The 21,460-nt window shown below is 42.2% G+C and overlaps 1 protein-coding gene across 2 annotated transcripts in view; it reads right to left on the reverse strand.

Moving 5' to 3' along the window:
• APBA3 (amyloid beta precursor protein binding family A member 3) overlaps positions 1 to 21,460 on the reverse strand; it is a 675,569-nt gene that overhangs the window by 419,080 nt on the left and 235,029 nt on the right. The gene's annotated exons all lie outside the window — the stretch shown is intronic.

The following is a 21,460-nucleotide window of genomic DNA, read 5'->3' on the forward strand; positions in this document are numbered from 1 at the left end:
GAATTACTCCTAATTTTAATAACTGGGATCATACCACTGATAACTTGAGGGGACCCATGCATATAATAAAGCATTTAGGAGCTGCATCTGCCCATTATTAGTACAGGAAGCAGTCCTGGGGGTAAATACATTGTTTCCCATCCACAGATCTAAACTGTGCTTGAAAATAAACAGGGATGAATTTTGTTTTATGCGGATGAGGAGTCTCCTCCATAGCTGCGATATCCTCTGTGAAATAAACCTGTCCCTCGAAATCATTCAGTTGATGTTGCAGAAGAGGTTTAGCTCTCTAGACAAAGTATTTCAGATGCCATCTGACTTGCTGATGTGTAGTAAATCCATCAGTAATGGGTCGGAGGATACCTTGTATGGAAGACACAGGCAGTCTGTAGAATGCCAATTATAGTGACAGGGCACTGAATTTGTCCACGTAGGTCATGTTGCTTAGGCCTTGTATCCTTTCATTAAGGTATCTCTGTGGCAATTCCAATTGTTGCATGTGTCTTTACAGATACATGCCAAAGGGGCATTATATTAAATAACTGGCCTAATGAGGGCTGAGTAAAGGGAGACAATGGCATCCCTAGATCTAGACACAATCATAGATAGGTACTAGGCTATCGGCCCTAGGGCCTATACAAGCCCAGCCAAAAAGGTACCCTGGCTTTTGCCACCCAAGAAAATTATTTTCCTGTGCTACTGTCGAGCAGAGCCACAGAAGTGATCCCCGGGGTGAAATTCCTATTTCCCATCCAATCATCAAGATTTTTCTTGAAGAGTGCTAATGAGGAACTTTGACACAGATAGGTAGTTTATTCCAGAGTATGGGAAGTCTCTGGGACATGAATCTATCCCTCCGGCATGTTCTGTTTATTGTGGTGACAAGGTTTAGGTCCCTAGAGCGTGTAGCTCAGAGGGATTGGAATTTCTTTAAGTAGAGCATGTCCAGCAGCTCTGGGTTTGACATAGCTTTGTATGTTAGGCAGAGATCACCTCTGATTAGGCAATATGCAACGGAGTAAAGCTGGAGTTTTTTGAGACGGTCTGCATAGGGCATCTGTTTGAGGCCAGTAATCCTTTTTGAGATATTTCTGCGGCCTTTCCAGTTGTTGTAGATGTCTTGTGAGGTACATAGCAAAAGGGGCATTGTACTCTATAATGGGTCTAATGAGTGATGAGTAGAGGGGAACAATGACCTCTCTTTTTCTGGATGAGAAACGTTTTGTGATGAGGTGTGCCACGTAGAAGGATTTCCTGACTACTGTGACAATGTGATTATCAAAGGAGAGACTACTGTCCACCTTGATCCCAAGGTCTCTTATCACACTTTCAGTGTTAAGTATACTACCGCCTATGTTGTAGTTCATGGGTACAGAGTTTTTACCAAAGGGGATGACAATGCACTTTTTGGCATTGAGCTTGAGGCCATGGATTTGACACCAGGCATCTGTCTCAGTGAGGCCCTTTTGTAGGATGTACACATCATTAGGAGTTTCGATTATAGATCCTAGTTTGCAGTCATCTGCGAACTTCATTAGCCAAAGACCTTCTGTGTTAGCTTGTACTTCAGAGAAGTAGAGACCAAACAGGACAGGACCCAGGACTGAACCATGTGGTACTCCACTTGTCACTGGTCTGAAGTCAGATTTGGAGTCTGCTACATTCACAGTGTGGGTTTTGTCAGTGAGCCAGTTGGCAACCCATCTTGTGACACAGGGATTTACACCTAGTTTAGTGAGTTTATCCAGAGTGGGGGATGGTGTTGAAAGCCTTGGCAAGATCTAGATAGGCTGTGTGAAGCGCCTTACCCTCGTCTACGGCTTTGATGACTGCTTCAAAGAAGTCTATCAGGTTTAGGAGACATGATCTGCCTTTTACAAACCCGAACTGGGTGGGGTCCAGAGTTTGTGGATTACCAATGTCTTTGTTTATAAGTTCCATGATGATACTTTCCATGGCCTTGCAGACCAGGCTCGTCAGACTAATGGGGCGGTAGTTCTCAGGGTCCGTGGTGGCTCCTACCTTGTGGAGTGGGATAACCGTCGCTGTGTGCCACTCAGCGGGCACAAAGACTGAGGTGAGGCTATGATTGAACATGGTACTTAGGTGGGGTGCCAGTTCGTTCTGTAGTTCATGTATAACGCAGCCTTGGATGTTGTCTGGTCCCATGGATGCTGTGTTCTTGGCTTTGGAGAGTGTGGTTTTTACCTGTGCAGCCGTGATTACAGGAACTTTGCATTCTTCCGGTATAGAGATGGGCTCTTTAGGGGGTTGGGGGGGTAAAGTTAGCACTGAGCCTATCTGCCATGATGCTGGCAATATCAGTTGGGTCTGTATATTTACTGCCATTGTGCTGTAACTCAGAGCAGATCTGAGTGTTACCATTGAGAATCTTGACATAGCTATAGAATGCTTTGTGGCTGTCTTTAGAATCAGTGGCGATTTTGTTTTCGTAACTAGCTTTGGAGGATTTTATCAGGGATTGCAGCTTCTTCCTGAGGCTGACAAGGGAGCTCCTCCACTCATGGGACTTTACTCTCTTTTGCAACAGTTTCTTCCTTCTGCTGTACAGTTTGTTTATGGCAGGGGACCTCCAGATTGGCTTTCTTTTTTTGGAGGATAGCGTCTTGGTTCTGTTTGGGATAGCACGATCCATGCACTTGTGTAAGTGCTTATAAAATGCAATTGTGTAGGATTCAGTAGTCATAACTGTATTGTCCATCTGCATGGGTGTCATGAAGTTCACCACTTCTGTCCTATAAAGCATGAAGTTGGCTTTGGAGAAATATTTTACCGTGGTTTCCTTAACGGGGGGTGGGGGCAAGATGTGGATATCTAGGGTAATTAGCTTATGGTCGGATCAGACCAATGAGGCATTGACTTCAGGTGTGGAAACCCGGTCACTCATGTTGATAATGACTAGATCAAGGATATTGTCGGCCCTGGTGGGGGTGTGGATAAGTTGATCTTGGGCATTGGAGTTTATGAATTCCAGAAAGTGTTAAGTGAAGGAGTTGGTACATGAGTATTTTTCTCAGTTAATCCTGGAGGAGTGGTCTCAGCCCTGAAACTAGTAGCTTATTGGCCGTTTTGGGTCAATTCCAATCTCTTTCAGTTTCCCTGCTTTACAACCTGCATTTGCATGGTTTTGCGTGATTTTGCGCATAGCGCAGCACCGCTTAATTGGGTTTAAACTATTCCTGGCTCCATTCTAAATCTCAAGTAAACTCACTATTTTCATTCTAAAGCCGTGCAGTTGCTTGTATAAGTAATCTTATAAGTAAGCACTAATAAACTAAAGCACTACACCCTCTTATACTCCCTTTAAGTACTTGGCTCCCTATTGGTCCATTTTGATCAGTCAAAAAGTAGTTCCTTATACTATTCTGGCATGTCCAAAAGTCAGTTTCGGGTTTACTCTCCAGTCCAGCTGGTGAATCTGGGAATCTTGAGGCAATGTTACAACTGCCTTATGTACACAGACCACCCTCTCCTCCTCCTCCCAACAAGCTCAAATATATGTGAGAGATTCAACTATATAGCCAAACTGGAGGCTGAGCTCTCTCAACCCAGTACTGGCGCAGTCAGTCAGGAGGAGAGGGTAACCACACACACCACAAATCCAGTCTCACATAGACCTATCGCAACAGCAAACCAAACACACAAAAACATACTCAGAGGCTCTAAATAAAAATCTGCCCAAGCAGCAGAGACCTCCAAAGCAGACATCCAAGCAACTGCTACCCCAAAACAATACCCACATATCACATAATTCACAACGTCAGTGTGCCATACAGTCACAGCCCTTAAGGCTAAACAACACACCTAATACACTTGTAATAGGTGACTATTGTCAGACACACTGACGTCCCACTCACCAGGCTGAACAAGGAGAAGGTCACTGTAAGCTGCCTGTCGGGTGCCAGGATCCGCCATATAACACAAGTACTTATGGTCAGATCAGACCAATGAGGCATTGACTTCAGGTGTGGAAACCTGGTCACTCATGTTGGTAATGACTAGATCTAGGATATTGTTGGCCCTGGTGGGGGTGTGGATAAGTTGATCTTGGGCATTGGAGTTTATGAATTCACTCCAAAGCAAGTACAAATATGACTCCGTCATTGTCCATGCTGGTGTGAATGATCGGAGACGTACCTCCCTGGACTACATGAAAAGAGACATAGAAGAGCTCTTTGATCATGTAGCCCAGGCCGGTATGACCCTGACCTTGAGTAGCATCTTACCCTCACCAAGAATGATGCCACAGTATACAGACAAAATGATCAGTTTTAACAACTGGCTAAAGTATTGGTGTCATTCAAAGGGGATCCAGTGTCTGTCAGCCTGGGATGACATGCTTGACAAGCCACGTTGCTTCGCTAGGGGCACCTGGGTTTTCGAATACTGGCTAAGGCTCTTGCCACCCCCACAGTGCCTTTTTTAGGCAAGGCTCAAAAGACAAACCCACCTCCATAGGCAACACAAGGAAAAAAGAAACTAAGGGTAATGCTGCTCAACACCAGAAGTCTAAACCTCAAGATGCACGCACTCGAGGCTCTCCTCGGTATGGAGAATATTGATATATGTGCAGTAACAGAAACCTGGTTCAAGGCTCCCGAGAGCACCCCAGCACTAATAGGTTATACCTCATACCATGCTTTTCGACCCCAAAACTCGGACCGAACCACAAAAGGAGGGGGAGTATCCATATTCATCAAAGATACCCACACCTCCAGGTTAGTGGCACTGCACGAAGCATCGGAGGCCATCCATGTGCAACTAGCAGTGGGCAAAACTGCCTTTCAGTTTGTAGCCTGCTACAGACCACCCTCCCAAACTCAGGAACCCCACTCGGCTTTCCTGAGAACATGAAAGTCTCTCCAAACACCATTATATTGGGTGACTTCAACTACCCAAACATAGACTGGGAGCACTACTCAAGCCCCAACACCCTCGCCCAACGGTTCCTAGAATTTATAAACTCAAATGCTATGGAACAACTGGTCACCACTCCCACAAGAGGGGAAAACATATTGGACCTGATAATCACCAACATGGGGACTCTATGCTCCACACCAGAGGTATACCCCTCATTGGTAAGATCTGACCATAAATTAATCTCAATGGACATCCATATCCTGTCCCCACCCCCAGCCAAGGAAACCACGGTGAAGAACTTCTCAAAAGCAAACTTCACACTTCTCAAAACCAAGGTGGAATCCTTCAAAGCCCCCGGGCCAGTGGAAAATATGACCCAAACCGCAGAATCCTTTACAAACGCATTCTATGGACACCTACAGGAATGCATGGATTGCGCTATCTCAAATAAAACCAAGACTCACTCCTCCAAAGGCAGGAGAACTGTCTGGTGGACCCCAGCCATAAATAAGCTATACAACAGAAGGAGGAAGCTACTACATGATAGAGCAAAATCCCAAAAAAGGAAGGCATCTCTGATCAGTACTAGCAAGAAACTACGATCCCTCATAAAATCATCTAAGGCCAGCTTCAAAAGAAAAATTGCACAAGACGCTAAAGATAATCACAAGGCCTTCTTTAGTTATGTCAGGAACCTGGGTGGCAACTCCCAGATATGCTCTGAGTTAGTGCAAAATGACAAAATATACACTGAACCCACAGACATTACCAATATCCTGGCAGACAGGTTCAGTGCAAACCCCCCCCCCCCCAAAGAGCAAATGTCTATCCCAACAGAGTGTAGCCTTCCTGACATCACAGATGCACAGGTGAGAGCTGCCCTCTCCAAAGCAAAAAACACAGCATCAATTGGACCGGACGGTGTCCCAGGCTGCGTCTTACACGAGCTCCAAGAAGAACTGAACCATCACATAAAGTCACTGTTCAATCTCAGCCTTACTACAGGATATGTACCCAAGGAATGGCATACAGTAACAGTGATCCCACTCCACAAAGGTGCTGCCACAACAGACCCCGGAAACTATCGCCCTATAAGCTTGACTAGCCTGGTCTGCAAAGCTATGGAGCGTATCATCATGGAACTCATAAACAAAGACATCGGGAACCTCCAAACACTGGCTCCTACCCAATTCGGCTTTGTTAAGGGCAGATATTGCCTCTTGAACCTGGTTGACTTCTTTGAAACAGTCACCAAGGCCATAGATGAAGGGAAGGTAGTCCACACAGCCTACCTGGACCTCGCAAAAGCCTTCGACACAATACCCCACTTGGGCATCATAAATAAGCTCACCAGCTTAAATACCAACCCCTATGTCACAAGATGGGTTGCAAACTGGCTCAGGGATAGAACCCACATGGTCAGAATTGCAGGTGCCATGTCAGACTCTAAACCAGTTACAAGTGGTGTCCCACAAGGCTCAGTCCTGGGACCTCTCTTGTTCGGTATATATTTCTCTGAGATACAGGCCAACAAGGGAGGACTATGGCTGACCAAGTTCGTAGATGACTGCAAACTAGGTGCCATAATCGACTCACCGACTGACACAAGCATCCTCCAAAAGGGTCTCACAGAGATGGATAACTGGTGCCAGAGCCATGGCCTAAAGCTAAATGCCAAAAAGTGCATAGTCATCCCCTTTGGGAAAAACAAAGTGCCCACAAATTACCACATAGGTGGAAATCCATTAAGTACGGAAGAAGTAATTAGGGATTTGAGGACCCAAGTAGATAGCAATCTCTCCTTTGACAATCACGTTGCCAAAGTGGTTAGAAAGACCTACTATATAGCCCACCTTATCACAAAAGGGTTCACATCTAGATCAAGAGAGGTCATTGTGCCCCTCTACTCATCACTCATTAGGCCCATAATTGAATACAATGCCCCATTCGGGATGTACCTTACCAGACACCTGCAGCAACTGGAAAGACCCCAAAAGTACCTCACCAAGAGGATCAAGGGGCTCAAACAGATGCCCTACGCAGTTAGGCTAAAGAAACTCCAGCTCTACTCAGTTGCTTACCACCTACTCAGAGGCGATCTGTGCCTGACGTATAAAGCCATGTCCAACCCAGAATTAATGGACATGCTCCACCTCAGGAAATCCAAATCCCTTAGAGCTACACGCTCCAGGTACTTAAACCTCAGCACAGAAATAAATAGGACATGCTGGAGGGACAGATTCATATCCCAGAGGCTCCCCTCACTCTAGAACAAAATCCCAATCCATGTTAGGCAGAGCCCCTCAATGACCCTCTTCAAGAGAAATCTTGACGAGTGGATGGGAGATCATAGGTTTACCCCTGGGATCTCTTCTGCGTCCCTACTAGACAGAGGCACTGTAAACTAACCTTAAAAGGGCTATCTTCTGTGACCTACTATACAGAGGCACAGTCAACTAATCTAAGAGAGTGGCAAAAGCCAAACACACACTGGCTAGGCTTATAAATGCCCTAGGACAGATAGCCTAGTATCACCCTATGAACCTATGAAATCGCCCATTATTAGGGTATTTGGTTGAACCCTAATATTTTCCAGTACATCATGAAAAGAGGAGTGGGAATCCTGGGGCATGGTGGGGGATCTGTAGCAAGCTACAATTTGGATTGCAGTTTTGCCCAGAGGTAGTTGCACTTGGATAAACTTGGCTATATTATGCTGAGCAACTAGCCTGGAGGTGTGGATATCCTTAATGAATATGGACACACCTCCGCCTTTGGTGTTCAGGTCCAGGTTACATGGCCGAAACGTGTAGTATGATTTATAGCCTGGTAGTGCAAGGGGTGTTCTCTGGAGCCTTGAACCAGGTTTCAGTGACTGCACAGATATCAATGTTCTCCATTTTAAGGAGTGCCTCGAGTGAGTGCATTTTGAGATTTAGACTTCTAGCATTGAGTAGCATCACCCTCAGTTTTTGCTTGCCTGTTCCCTTTGTTTATAAGCTGTACAATACAGAAGGACTTTCTTGCAATAGACATGTGTTGGTCAAATGTTAGGTCACTGTCCACAAATCCCAAATACAGAACAACACTGTCAACTCTTAGGGACATATTGTCAATGTGGTTCCCTGGGATAGATGACTTCCCACAGTATACAATAATGCATATTCTGACATTTAGTTTAAGACCATGACTTTGACACCAGTTATTTGAGAAAATCTTCCTGCAAGATGGCCAAGTGATTTGGTGATTCTATGACTGCTCATAGTGTGCAGTTGTCTACAAACTTAGTCAGCCAGAGCCCTTTGGTATTGGCTTTTACTTCAGAAATGTAGATGCCAAACAGGAGAGATACCAGCACAGAACCCTGAAGAACTCCACTGGTTACTAGACTCTTTGTGGAGGTAATTTCACCTATTTTGATTATCTGCATCCTGAGAGCCAGCTGGCATTCCAGCGGGTGACATAGGGGTTTATTGCCACTTTATTTAGACTTTGTACTATGCCTGAGTGGAGAATTGTGTCAAATGCTTTGACCAGGTTGAAGTATAGGGTGTGTATCATTTTACCTTCATTCATTCATTGCCTTGGTGATCTTTTCAAAAAATCCACCAGGATGAGTAAGCATGACCTGCCCTTGATGAATCCAAACTGAGAACCTCTCTTAGCTGGGAAGCCTGCTCTTACATTTATTTTTAATGTGTTTGCTCTCCCCTATCTTTTTCATGACATGGGGAACACATACTTCTTTCTTTTTGTTGGCTACCTCGGAGGACTAACTGATTTGCCAGCTTATACTGGAGAGCTGATAGCACTTTAAACATACTCTCTGTTCGTTAGCCCTTCAAATATCTGAATGTTATTTTAGTAGTAGGTTTATTTAGTTTACTTAATTACCAAGACATAGTACTCTGATAACTTATTTTGAAGATTTAAAAACTTACTAGTTAAGACTGATAGTTGTGCGTACCCTTAAGGGGAATATGTTATCTGGGATTTTACAGTTTTTTATATAATTTCTTTTATTTGAATTTTAAGACATGCTAATATGTATTCTTCGAATTCTAATGTTTTAGAGGATTTATTAAAAAATAAATACATATTTGAGTGCAAGCACTGTGGAGCATATTACAAGTATGCTGTGGATGTTTTTTGTTGAAACTGTTCCAAGCTGTTTGAACTCTCAAACACAGCGAAATGCAGGACTTTCACAGATAACAAATTTTGCTCCATTAATTTTGGTAAAGCTTTGTCTTCAGAGTATATTATAAACTGGTCAGGGGAGGAATTTCAGTCTCAATATAAAACTTTATGTTCAGAATCTGTGACATGAACACTAAGCACCATTACCTGCTAACAAAAACCTAGCTTAGAAAATGTGAAGCCAAGAAAATGAAAGAAAAAGGCCCAAGTACAGGTAAAGATGTGTAAAGAAACCTATACTGCAACCCAAAAACTCTATTAATAACTCAGATATCGTGCATAGTGACTTACCCATAAACAAGTGTAACTCTTCTGTATATATAGTGCTAACAGTGACTTGGACAAGAATCAGAGTTATATAACCAAACAAGTTACAAGTCACAATAATTTGACTTCTTCCCCAAGTAATGCCATTGCTACTCAAAAGCTTTTTAAACTTACTCAAAGTAAGCCTATATCCTGAAGTTGTTGTAAATCATAATTGCATTGTTCACACAATATGCTCCGACCCAAATTTTCAAACTTTTCCACAAAGTAAGGAAGTTAATAATCTATTAATGAAGCCAGTGTGCAAATAAACCAACAAATGATATCAAGTACTAATACAAATAAAATACCAGTTAGTAGTGAGATCCATGGCAAGGATGACTTAGACATAAATATTTGTGATGGTCATGTTACTAAAATGAAAAAGTAGGTATTAAGGATAGCTCAGTCACTTTTAGTAAGTCTAAAAAGCAGGATACTTTCTGCAGGCAATCCCAGCCCAATCTATGCACCCATTCTTCCAGCTCATCAAGTTAACTAAACAAGCAAAAAAAGTCTGTCTCTTCTACTGTTGCACCAACAAGGTGTCCAGATACAAAATATGCACCCCCCCTCCCTCTAGCCCCAGCCATTCATGTCCAGTTTCTGTGCTGTGTTCCCAACCCTCCTTCCTTACACTTTAGTAACAAAAAAAGAATTATTTCTCCTTTTAAACTGTAACAAACTGCTTGCTGCAAATGTAGCAAACAGCTGCCACAGTTTAAAGCCTGCATGCATACAGCAATTACAGCACTCTGTTTTAGATAAAAAGTTAAACTGTAGCAAATATTTGCTACAGTTTGTGCCCTGCCTGCATGGAGTGCTGACCACACAAGGGAGTGCTACAGAGCTCAGGTTTGACCACAAATGCAACACCCGTTTTTAAAAACCAGTATTATACTAAAGAGTGACTGGGAGAAACGGCTGGCCGATTGTGCCCCCTAACATGTTACACCATGGGCAGTTGCCCCTCTTATCCCACCCTAGCTATGCTACTGTCCATACAATATCAGTCTTACCCGGAATGAGACTGGCTGATATACTTCATCTCTTGCTTAGACTGATGATAGTCAAACCAAGGTACGAGTTACTTATTATACATGCTGGAACCAATCATTTACGACATACCCCTCTTAACTACATGAAGAAAGTCACCCTTGACATTAATAAATACTTAGAAAGTTTAAAGGTTGAGTACGACTATATGTTTACTAAAGCATGTTTTCAATAACTGACCAAGACCGTTAATACTGATTTATAGTATTAAGCCTATTACTTACTGTTAAGATTGTATCAATGATTGGTGGTTATTCAGTAGTAATGATTTACAACTTAACTTCTATGGGGATTCTTATATATCCCATAAAATTATGGAAAACCTTGGCTGTTTTTTATCCAACATAACATCAGGCATGCCCCAAACTGTAGACTGTTCGATAAAACTAATAAAATGTCTGCTATATAATACTAGAAGGCTGAGTAACAAATCTGACCAACTCACCGGCTTAATATTAAAAAATAATTTTTTGATTATTGTGGTTACGGAATCTTGGAATTCTTCTCCCTATCACTTAAAGTACTTTATTAAATATGAATGAGAACTAATTTTAATGGTGATGGAGTAAGTCTATGGTTCCATAAAACAGTACCTATCTTGTCTTGTAAAAATAGCAACATAATTTGGAACCACTGCTATTAACATTTTGTATTCTGATCCAAATAGTATATTTTTTGTTTTAATTTACTTTTCCCCTAGTATGTCTAGTACGGCTCACTGGGAATATTTGATGGACTTAGAACAATGATTTACGAACAGGAAAATATCTTATTAATAGGTAAGTACTAGGCTGGTTGCCTTTGGGGGCCATTTTAAGCCTAGACAGTTTCCCTTTTTGTGCTTAAATTACCTATCCCGTTTGGTTATAGACTTGCCTAATAATAATGACAAAAATGCAATAATAATAATAAGAAAAATGATACCTGGTGATTTTAATTTTTCATTAATAATGTATTAGTAGCCAAAGTATTCCACAAGTTTTAAGAAAGAATTAGTTAATTTTAGCTCATTCTAAGGATTAACTCAATTAGTTGCTAGTAACACAAGAGGTGACAATATACTTGATTTAACAGCAACCAACACTTCAGGAAAAATAAGGTGTCTAAAGGTATCATGGCCCTTGGGACCTTCAGGTGATAATACAGTATCATTCAACTTGAACCTAGATACTAACAGAACTTTTTACAGCACTATTCAGGTTTTCTATTAGACAAATTATTGCAATCTTTTCACTCATATTTTTAATATGGCTTGGAATAATTTATCAGATCTTAAGAAGAATCAATATGGATACTGTACTCTGAAAAAAATTAAGTAACTGTGTAAGAGACTCTGTATGTTGTAATACTGCCAAAGATTCATTTCCTCTATGGTGGAACAGCATATAGAAGGAAAAAGCGTAACTACAAAGCCTTCAAACGATTTCCAACAAATGTTAATAAGAATATCTAACTCAAACTGTAAGAAATTAAAATTATAAATAAAAAACAGCCAACGTTAATTATGAAAACAAACTGATTGGTAACTCCTCAAGCAAGAGTCACCTTGCAAAGGATGGTCTGCACCTGTGCCCCCCAGGCTTCCAAATACTGGCTAAACTTTATCTACTCCCTTGGAGTTTTTTTAGGCAATGCTAAATTAATAAACCTTCTGACAGCACAAATAATACTCAAAGAAACCAAAAGGTGTTACTGCTTAATGTGAGGAACCTAAACAAGAACCTCTACACCATACAAGCTCTCCTCATTCTGGAGAATATAGACATCTGTGCCGTTACCAAGACATGGATTAAATCTGCAGAAAGTACTCCAGCAGTGCAAGGCTTCAGTGTCTTCCACACATTTAGACCATTAGCTTATATAGATAGGGATGAAAGATGGAGGGAGTCTCAATCTGTATCAGCAACAAGCATAACTCTATGTTGGTTAAACAGGAAGATGCCTTGGAATTTATTCACATGCAAATCACTATAAACACAGTTCTATACCATATCCTAGCAAGTTACAGGTCACACTTTATATCCCAAAAATCCCATAGCTTGTACCTAGACTTGAGGGAGACACTCACCATTAAACCAAATACCCCATTCATGGGAGACTTTAACTAACCCTCTACAGATTGGGAAACATACATTGCCTCATACTTCATAGGCACAACTCCTAGACTTTATTAACACGAATACCCTTGATCAGATACTGTGCATACCTACCAGAGGTTCAAACATACTGGACCTGGTACTTACCAATATGGGAGAGCACTGCACCCCTCCCCCAAGTGTCACATTCTCACTGGTGAGGTCAGACCACAAAGCTGTCTCCTTCAAAAAAAAAAATCAACTCAACTCCAGCAAAACCTGTAATGGTCAGAAACTATTCCAAAGCAAACTACACCCTATTAAGTGATGGTTTGTCAAAATTCAAAGCCCCTCCCAAGCCTAGGTTCACAGCAACCTATGCAAAATTGCTCAGAGACACCCTGCACAAGCATACAACTAGATGTATACAGGCTGTTGTACTTACTACAAGAAATCCCAAAACAAACCACACTGGTGGAATCCTAACCTTAAGTCATTACATCCGTGTGATGCCACCAGGTGCATCTGCAGTTAACTCCTACTGACGTCTCTAGGCATCAAATATTGCTTGTTCACATTTGCATCAATAATTCTAAAATCATGCTATGTACAAGGTTTTAAAAGATTTCATCTTAAAGCTTACACAATGGCAAACTTAATTGCAATAATATTTGACCTCTGTCTAGTGCAGATAAATAGACATTAACTGTTGTTTTTATGATATTAATTTATATAGATATAATTTTCAAATTTTTTCTAAATATTTCAATAACCAAGTAACACAGACAGAACTCCTTAGCCTCATATGAATAATCTCAGCTAGATTAATAAAATGCTGCTGATTAATAAAATGCTGCTGACAGTGCGTGTAACTTGAGTGGTTGCTGCGATATAAGCCATTTACCAAATATTACAAATGCAATAGTTACTGTGATTTATAAAATTTGGCTTTTAGACCTAGAACCTAAAGAATACTAGTACTACAAAAATAGTTTGTGCTGAAGTGTTTGCCATTTATACTTCTTTCATAGTCACTATGGTTACAGAGATACGAACATTTGTTTGAAATGTGAGGACATAATTTGATTCTGTCAAAAGTCTTGGGCTCTGCCCACTGGAGGTTAAAGTGCAAACTTCCTGAGCTCCATTGGAGTGAATGAGTTAATAAGGAACAACAAAAGGAAAAAGTCATGGATAAAATTAGGAACAGCAACTCCCATAATAACAGAAACTCTCTAATTAAGTTGAACAGGAAACTAAGATGACCAAGTCCAACAAGGCCAATTGTGAGGTCCAGATATTCTCACATGCTGCAGACAACAACAAGACCTTCTACAGCTATGTCCTAAACCTCAAAGACAACACACGTTAGTGTGCGAAATTGATGGTCAGTGGAGCAACCTTCACTGAGCATGGTGACATAGCAAATTTGCTGGATGGTAAATTCAGCTCAAACGTCACCCCCCCCCCCCCCCATGAAATACCTACTAGTATAACTCTCCAACTATTAACAAGGATCATGTCTTGGCGGCAGAGCTCAGTGTGCCCTGACAATATCCTGGGATGCTTCCTGAATAACTTGAAGCATGCTCTATCAGGACAACTTGAGTCATTCTTCAATTACAGCCATTAAACAGGCTTTGTACAATGATAATGGAGGACTGCAATGGTTATTCCACTTCACAAGGGTGGACCATCAACAGACTCCAGAAACTACAGACCTATTAATCTGACTAGTCTAATATGCAAAGCCATGGAATAAATCATCTTGGAAATTATCAAAACGACATAGGCAATCTTTAGTCAATGGACCCAGCTTAGTTTGGCTTTGTCAAGGGAAGGTCATGCCTACTAAATCTGGTAGATTTCTTTGAGAAGCTCACCAAGGCAATGGATGAAAGGAAAAACAGTGCATACCACCTAGCTTGACCTAGCTAAAGCATTCGATAAAATACCCCACTTGAGTATAGTTGAAAAACTCACCAAACCTGGCATAAACCCCTGCATTACTCCCTGGCTTGCCAGCTGGATGACAGATAGGAGTCAAGAAGTCTGGATTGGTGATACCACCTCCATTAATACACCAGTCACCAGCATTGTACCTCAAGGTTCTGTCCTGGGACCACTCCTATATAGTATCTACGTCTTGGAGGTAAAGGCCAACATTAAAGTTTGCAGATGATTGCAAACTAGGAGCTATCACAGAATCACCCCCTCCATGACACAAACATCCTACAAGAGGGTTTAACACAGACAAATGCCTGGTATCAAAATCACAGACTTAAACTCAATGGCAATAAATTACAGTGCCTTTTGGGAAAACTGGCAACCAGGCTAATTACTTCATTAATAAGACACTCGTAAGAGTTGACCCAGTAGTCTGGGATCTAGGAACATATGTTGACAGTAATCTGGCCTTTGAACAACATGTGACCAAGGTAGCAAGATAAGTATTCTATGTTGCCCAACTTATAAGTAAGGGCATGGCATCCAGGTCTAAGGAAGTCATAGTGCCACTTTATTCAGCCCTTATCAGACTCATCATAGAGTACAATGCCCTCTTTGCCATGCACCTGACCAGATATATGCAACAGCTGGAGCACCTACAAAGGTTCCTAACCAAGAGAATCCAGGGTATGAACACATTGTCATACACAGATCACCTTAAAGCCCTATCTCTACAGGTTACTGGCAGATGATCTATGCCTGGCATACAAGGCACCTCACATCCAGCTTTGATGGACTTTTTAAATATCTGCAAAATGAACAGTAACAGAAGTACTATATCCAAAGATTTAAATTTTGCTTGCAACATATAAGACATGTTGGCAAGGCAGACATGTGTCTTAGAGGATCCCCATGTTCTGGAACAAGCTCCCCATCCGTGTGAAGCAAATTCCATCCCTAACCCTATTTAAGCATAACCTTGACCAATTGATGGGAAATCGGGAGTTCACCCCAGGACTGGTCCCCATGTCTCTGACAGACAAAGGCAAACAGTAATGCCCAAACTAACATACCCCTCCCCCCACACAACCCCTAAAAGACTTTCTAACATAACCTGTCCTAATAAATGCTCATGAAAAACAGGAACACAATTGGGTTGGATTGCAAAACTACACTTATAAAGGCCCTAGTGGTTATCTACTATGAGGCAATGAACTCATGAACCTAAGAAATCCTTTTATATGTATGTATATATATATATATATATATATATATATATATATATATATATATATATATATATATATATATATATATATATATAAAGTCATTGGATCTGGGTATCTCTGTTGATTCAAAACTGTCCTTTCATAATCATGTTAAAGCTATTAGTACTAAAGCTATTAAATACATGGCTTACTTGCTAAGAAATCTTTCAACAAGAGAATGGTAACACAGAGTTATGGTATATAAAACTTAAATCAGACCTATTACTGAGTATAATAATATATTTTGTATGTATTCCTGATCTCAATTACCCGCGGTGGTGGTGCTGCGGTAGCGTTGTCGCTTCACAGTAAGACGCTGTCCGGTTCGATTCTCAGCTAGAGCATCTGCTGCATGGAGACATGCGTGAATGGGAGTGCCTTCGTTGAAGGTTGTGCATCAGGCCTGGCAAGCCGGTACGTAAAAATCAACTGGCAATCATTTGCGGACCGGAGTTCCGCTGTGGCGACCCCTAACCGGGAAAAGCCGAAAGACACAAACGATTCCTGATCTCAATTAAAAATTCTGGAAGATGTTGAGGCGAAATTTACAAAAAGAATGTTATCAACTAGTAACTTAGACCAAGAGGTCAGCTGTATACCCATAGTACTATTTCCTTTCTGTTACACATATATTTGAGGTAAATTGATATTGCCATACAAAATATTTAATGATCCTACCTTACAGTTACTGTGTAATGTAGAAATATTTAACTGTGCAAAGACACATAGGCATTATAACATGAAAGTTGTGACAAAGCTGGGCAGGATTAGAGTTAGGAATTCACGTTACAATTAAAATTACAAAGTTGTAGAATGAATAACATTCCAATTTGGATTAGACAGTCTAGAAATGAATTTTAAGATTAACCTACATACATTGGCCAATAATAACATTTTTGTACCATTTCTTTGAGGAATCATTGTTCCTTGATGGCTATGAGGCCTGAACACTATGGCTAAATTTATGAAATTATGAAAGGGGCCCTGTAGATAACACAACTTGATCTACAGTGTGAAACACTTCAGAGTTACTTAACTTCCTGATTCTCCTAGCAGAGGTAGTATAAAAATGAACAGTCAAGGGCAGAGATAACTGTTCCAATCATAGCAATTCACTGTGAAAACCTAAATTAGGCAGTTACATTAATAAAAGTTGTAAGAATGCTTATGGCTTGACTCATACAAAGAACACGGTTTATAACACCAAGGGAAATCCACATCAGTTTTATCAGTTCCAGGCAATACCAAAAGCATTAAGTAATTACAAGTCAAGCAAATGTGTCAGAATCTAAGTGCAGACAAGATAGATTACAGTAGTTCGCAAAATGAAAGAAGACACAAAAAAAGAAATTATGCTCTTACCATAACGTTCCATCTGTGCTTCTCATCTTCATTCATTCATTACTGATGGGTGTTGGTTCCGTCCTCGGAACCGAGTCGGCCTTATAACAAGCTCGTGCCAGCCAAAAAACTCTCGAGTTAAGCTTTTACCCATAGGGCCCCTGTCCCCGTTACCTCAGATCGAGTTTTCCCTTGACATGGAAAGCAGAGGCTTTTTCTGAGCAGAAACCCTAAAGCAGAATTAGGACCCAATCCAATCCTCCACAAGCCGCTGGTGGGGGAAGGTGGGTGGGGCATAATGAATGAATGAAAATGAACAACACAGATGGAACGTTATGGGTAAGAACATAACTTCTTTATCTGATGTTGTTAATCTTCATTCATTCCTTAATGATGGGACAGAGTCCCTAGCTACTTTATGACCTGGGAGGCCCTTATGGAAGAATGTTCCTGAGTACCACTGAACCAAAGGATGCTCTTTCCCTGGAGACCAGGTCCAATTTGTAATGAGTAATAAAGGTATTGGGGTAGACCAGGTTGCAGCTGCACAGATATCATCCACTGAAGCCCTTAAATGAAAAGCGACAGAAGTTGCCACTGATCTGGTTGAGCGTGCTTTGACCTTGTTCGGTACAGGAATTTTATTACTTTGGTAGATGTAGGATATACAGTTTCTCTACCACTTAGATAAGGTCACTTTAGAAACAGGGTCTCCCAATTTTGGGCCTGAGAAAGACACAAACAACTGGTCTGATTTAAGTACTGGTTTTGTTCTGTGCAGATAAAAATGTAATTGTCTACGTACATCCAGCAAATGAAGGCAATATTCCCCTTTAGTTGAATAGTTTGGAAAAAAAGACAGGTAGGTCAATCGTCTGGTTAACTGTCAATTCTGAGATAACTTTTGGAAGGAAGGAGAGGCTAGTCTGGAGTGATACTCTGTCCCTGTGAAAGATCATATAAGGACATTTGATGCACAAGGCCTGAAACTCAGATACGCATCTAGCTGAAGTTATGCCTACTAAAAACAGCGACTTCCAGGACAAAAACTTCATATCACAAGAATTTGAAGACTTGAAAGGAGGTTGTGTCAGGGACTGCAGCACTAGTGTTAAATTCCAAGGGTCAATCGGTTCTCTGAAAGGTGGCCTGATGTGCAAGACTCCTTTTAAAAAGGTTTTTGCAGAGGCAATGGGAGATTAAGGATGAATCTTGGAAACCATCATCAAAGTTTGAGATTGCAGCCAAATGGACTCAAATTGTGGAGGCTGATGCTCCTGTCTGTAGAAAACCTGATAGATAATCCAAAACCACAGTAACAGAAGCTGAGCAAGAATCTAGTCTTCTTTGTTGGGTTAAATAAGGAATCTCTTCCATTTGTTGAGATCGATTTTTCTGGTGGATGGTTTATGTGAAGCCAGACGAATATTACGTAAGGTTACTCTGCCTGGCTATTACCGGAAGTGGAGAAACCAAGTTGTCAGCTTGAGATTGGGAAGGTTGGCGTGCGTCAACCCTTGCGGATGAGAGATCAGTTCTGGAGTTGGATCCAGAATCCAGGGATGACGTACTAGGTGAGGCCAAAGGAAGGGAAACAAAATTTGTTGTGGCCAGTAAGGACCAATGAGGATTACCTTGCTTCTCAGATGTAGGGCCTTCTTTAGAAAAGGGGGAATCAAGGGGAAGGGAAGGAAGGCATACAGAAGTCCCGTGGGCCAATCGTGTACTACAGCATCCCTCAGGGATTCCCCCTGTGGGGGGATTAGGGCAAAGTAGCTGCTGCATTTGTTGTTTAGTGGGGAGGCAAAAAGATCGCAGCACGGCCGACCCCAGCAGCAGAAAATCTTCACCGCCATAACTGGATTGAGGGACCACTCATGAGGCAGTAGGATATATCTGCTCAGCTTGTCTGCAATCACGTTGGAAATCCCGGGAATATGCGTTGCTATCAGAAAGCGGTCGGAAGCTATCACCCATTGCCAAATTCTCATGGCCTCTCTACATAATGGATAGAACTTGGTTCACCCTTGCTTGTTGATGTACCACACTACTGATATGTTGACAGACTGTATAGCAATTGTCCCTGACAGAAGGGTGGATTGAAATGCTTGCAACGCTAGAAGCAATGCCCTCAGTTCTAGGACATTGATATGCAGACTGGCCTCTATGTCTGACCAGGTTCCTTGGACAGTCTTCCCATGGAAAAGCCCCCCCCCCCAACTCTATCAGGGAAGCATCTGTGGTTACTGTGGTCCTGGGCTTATGTGGGCAGAAGGTGCGGCTCCATAGCTCTTCATCTGGCTTTGTCCACCACATTAAATCCTGTTTGCATCATTGAGTTATACGTATTTGAAAAGACACATGATGGTGCAAGGGATACCACTGTGTCAGTAGGAGCCAGTGGAGAATTCTCATGTGTAGTCTTGCTAAGGGCACTATGGTAATTGACACTGCCATGGAGCCCAGGGGCTGAAGAACCGCCTGAGCTGAGACTAGGTTTTGACAGAGTATCACTCGGAGTTGGGATCTTATCCTGTGTAATCTGTGGTCTGGAAGAGATACTAGGCAAGCATGTGTATTGAAAATTGCCCCTATAAATTCCAAGGTTTGAGTGGGAATCAAGTTGCGCTTTCCGCAGTTTGAGATTCCTAGGGATTCTGCTAGTTTGAGAGTGTACTATCTCCAGTAGACACTTGGTGGGGGAGGTGAGGAGCCAATTGTCTAAATATGGAAACACCCGGAATCCTTGAAGTCTCTAGTGAGCTGTTACCACTGTCATGCACTTGGTGAACACTCTGGTGCCGTAGACAGCTCAAAGGGCAGCACGCAGAATTGGAAGTGATTGGCTCCTAGCCGGAAGGGAAGGAATGTTCTGAAGCGATTGTCCATTCTTATGTGGTAATAAGCATCCTGAAGATCTACTGAGCACATCCAATCGTCTTTCTCCAAAAACAGAAGGATAAACTGAACCGTGACCATCCAGAATTTGTCCTGTTTGAAAAATATGTTCAGGATGCGGAGATCCAGAATTGGTCTCCAGTCTCCCGTCTTTTTTGGCACTAAAAAGAATCTTGAGTAGAATCTGGATCTGTTTGGATGACTCTTTTTTGAAACAGCTTTAGCATTTCTTGAGTTGTTGTTTCCCTTTGACTGGGTGGAACATCATGAATTCGTCTTGATGACTTTGGGTAAAAATTGAATGGGATGTGAAACCTCTGGTTATGATCCTCTGTTCCTGGGAATCTATAGTTATTGTTTTCCAGGCAGAAAGGTGCATGGAAAGACATCCCCCGACTGCTTCCAGAAAAAAGCAATCGGGCCACTCCTCAGGAGCGCTGATAGGGTTGTCCAGAGAAGGAATCTCTGGACCCCCGATTACTTAGACGCCCTCTGTTTCTGCAGGGGTGCCCTCTGGGTGAGTTACCCACTCTGCCCCAGGGAGTAACTCAACACGTGTCACAGAAAGGACACTGAGATTTCGTGTGCCCCATCTTTCCACTCCTCTGGTTCCTACAGTAGGGAAGTTGAGGGGTGGAAAAACATACATCCATGGCAGACAGGGTCTTGCTGTCCTTCTCACACCTGGCCAATGTGTCTTTTACTTTTGGAACTAAAAGTGAAGAAGCTTCCACTGGAGCATTAAGAAAGGAAGACTTAAAAGGGTCTGCAAAGTCAAAGAGGCGCATCCAGGCATGATGTTTCATGACAACACTTGAAACTGCCACTCCTTCAGTAGCATGGGAAATCAAACGCATGGAGGAGCTGTATATGGATTCCAGGGTAGCAAGCTGCGAGGCAACCTTGTCACGTACCTTGTCAGAGACTGCTCCTGCTAAGGTTTTGGAGAGTTCAGAGACTAGGTCTCTTTGAAGCCTAGTGAAATGTGCCAGGTAGTTCGAAGACCTAACAGCAAAAGTCGATGACACAAAGAATCACTTGCCTGTCCACCGCGCAAGACTCCCTGTTTGGGGTGTGGACAGTCTGGCTTTCCTTGGCAAGCTCCTTCCAAGTGGCAGCCACCACCACTGCAGTGTCTGCAGGAAGACCCTTGGACCAGTGTGGATGTTGCTCGGGAGGGGATAAAATCTTGTCTGGTCTCCGTGGGATCGGTTCAATAGTATCAGGGCTCTTCCATGCGCGCTGCATGATGAGTTGAACCAGCTCATCTGCAGGTGGGGTCACCCAGGAAGTGGAAGGTCGAGCATGAAAAGCTTGCAGCAATACGGACTCCACAAAGGAGGGGTTGGTGGACTTCCAGTCACCCCTCTGTTTAAGGATTTCCAGGCTGTCTCCAAAGGAGACATCATCAGGGGGTGACTGTGGAGACCCCTCCCCTTCATCGTAGTCTGTGTCCTCGGTGAGGGATTCCTCAGGGGAGTCCACGTG

This window comes from Protopterus annectens, chromosome 13.part0, assembly GCF_019279795.1.
Source record: "Protopterus annectens isolate FY-2018-M chromosome 13.part0, PAN1.0, whole genome shotgun sequence".
NCBI classification, from domain to species: domain Eukaryota; kingdom Metazoa; phylum Chordata; order Ceratodontiformes; family Protopteridae; genus Protopterus; species Protopterus annectens.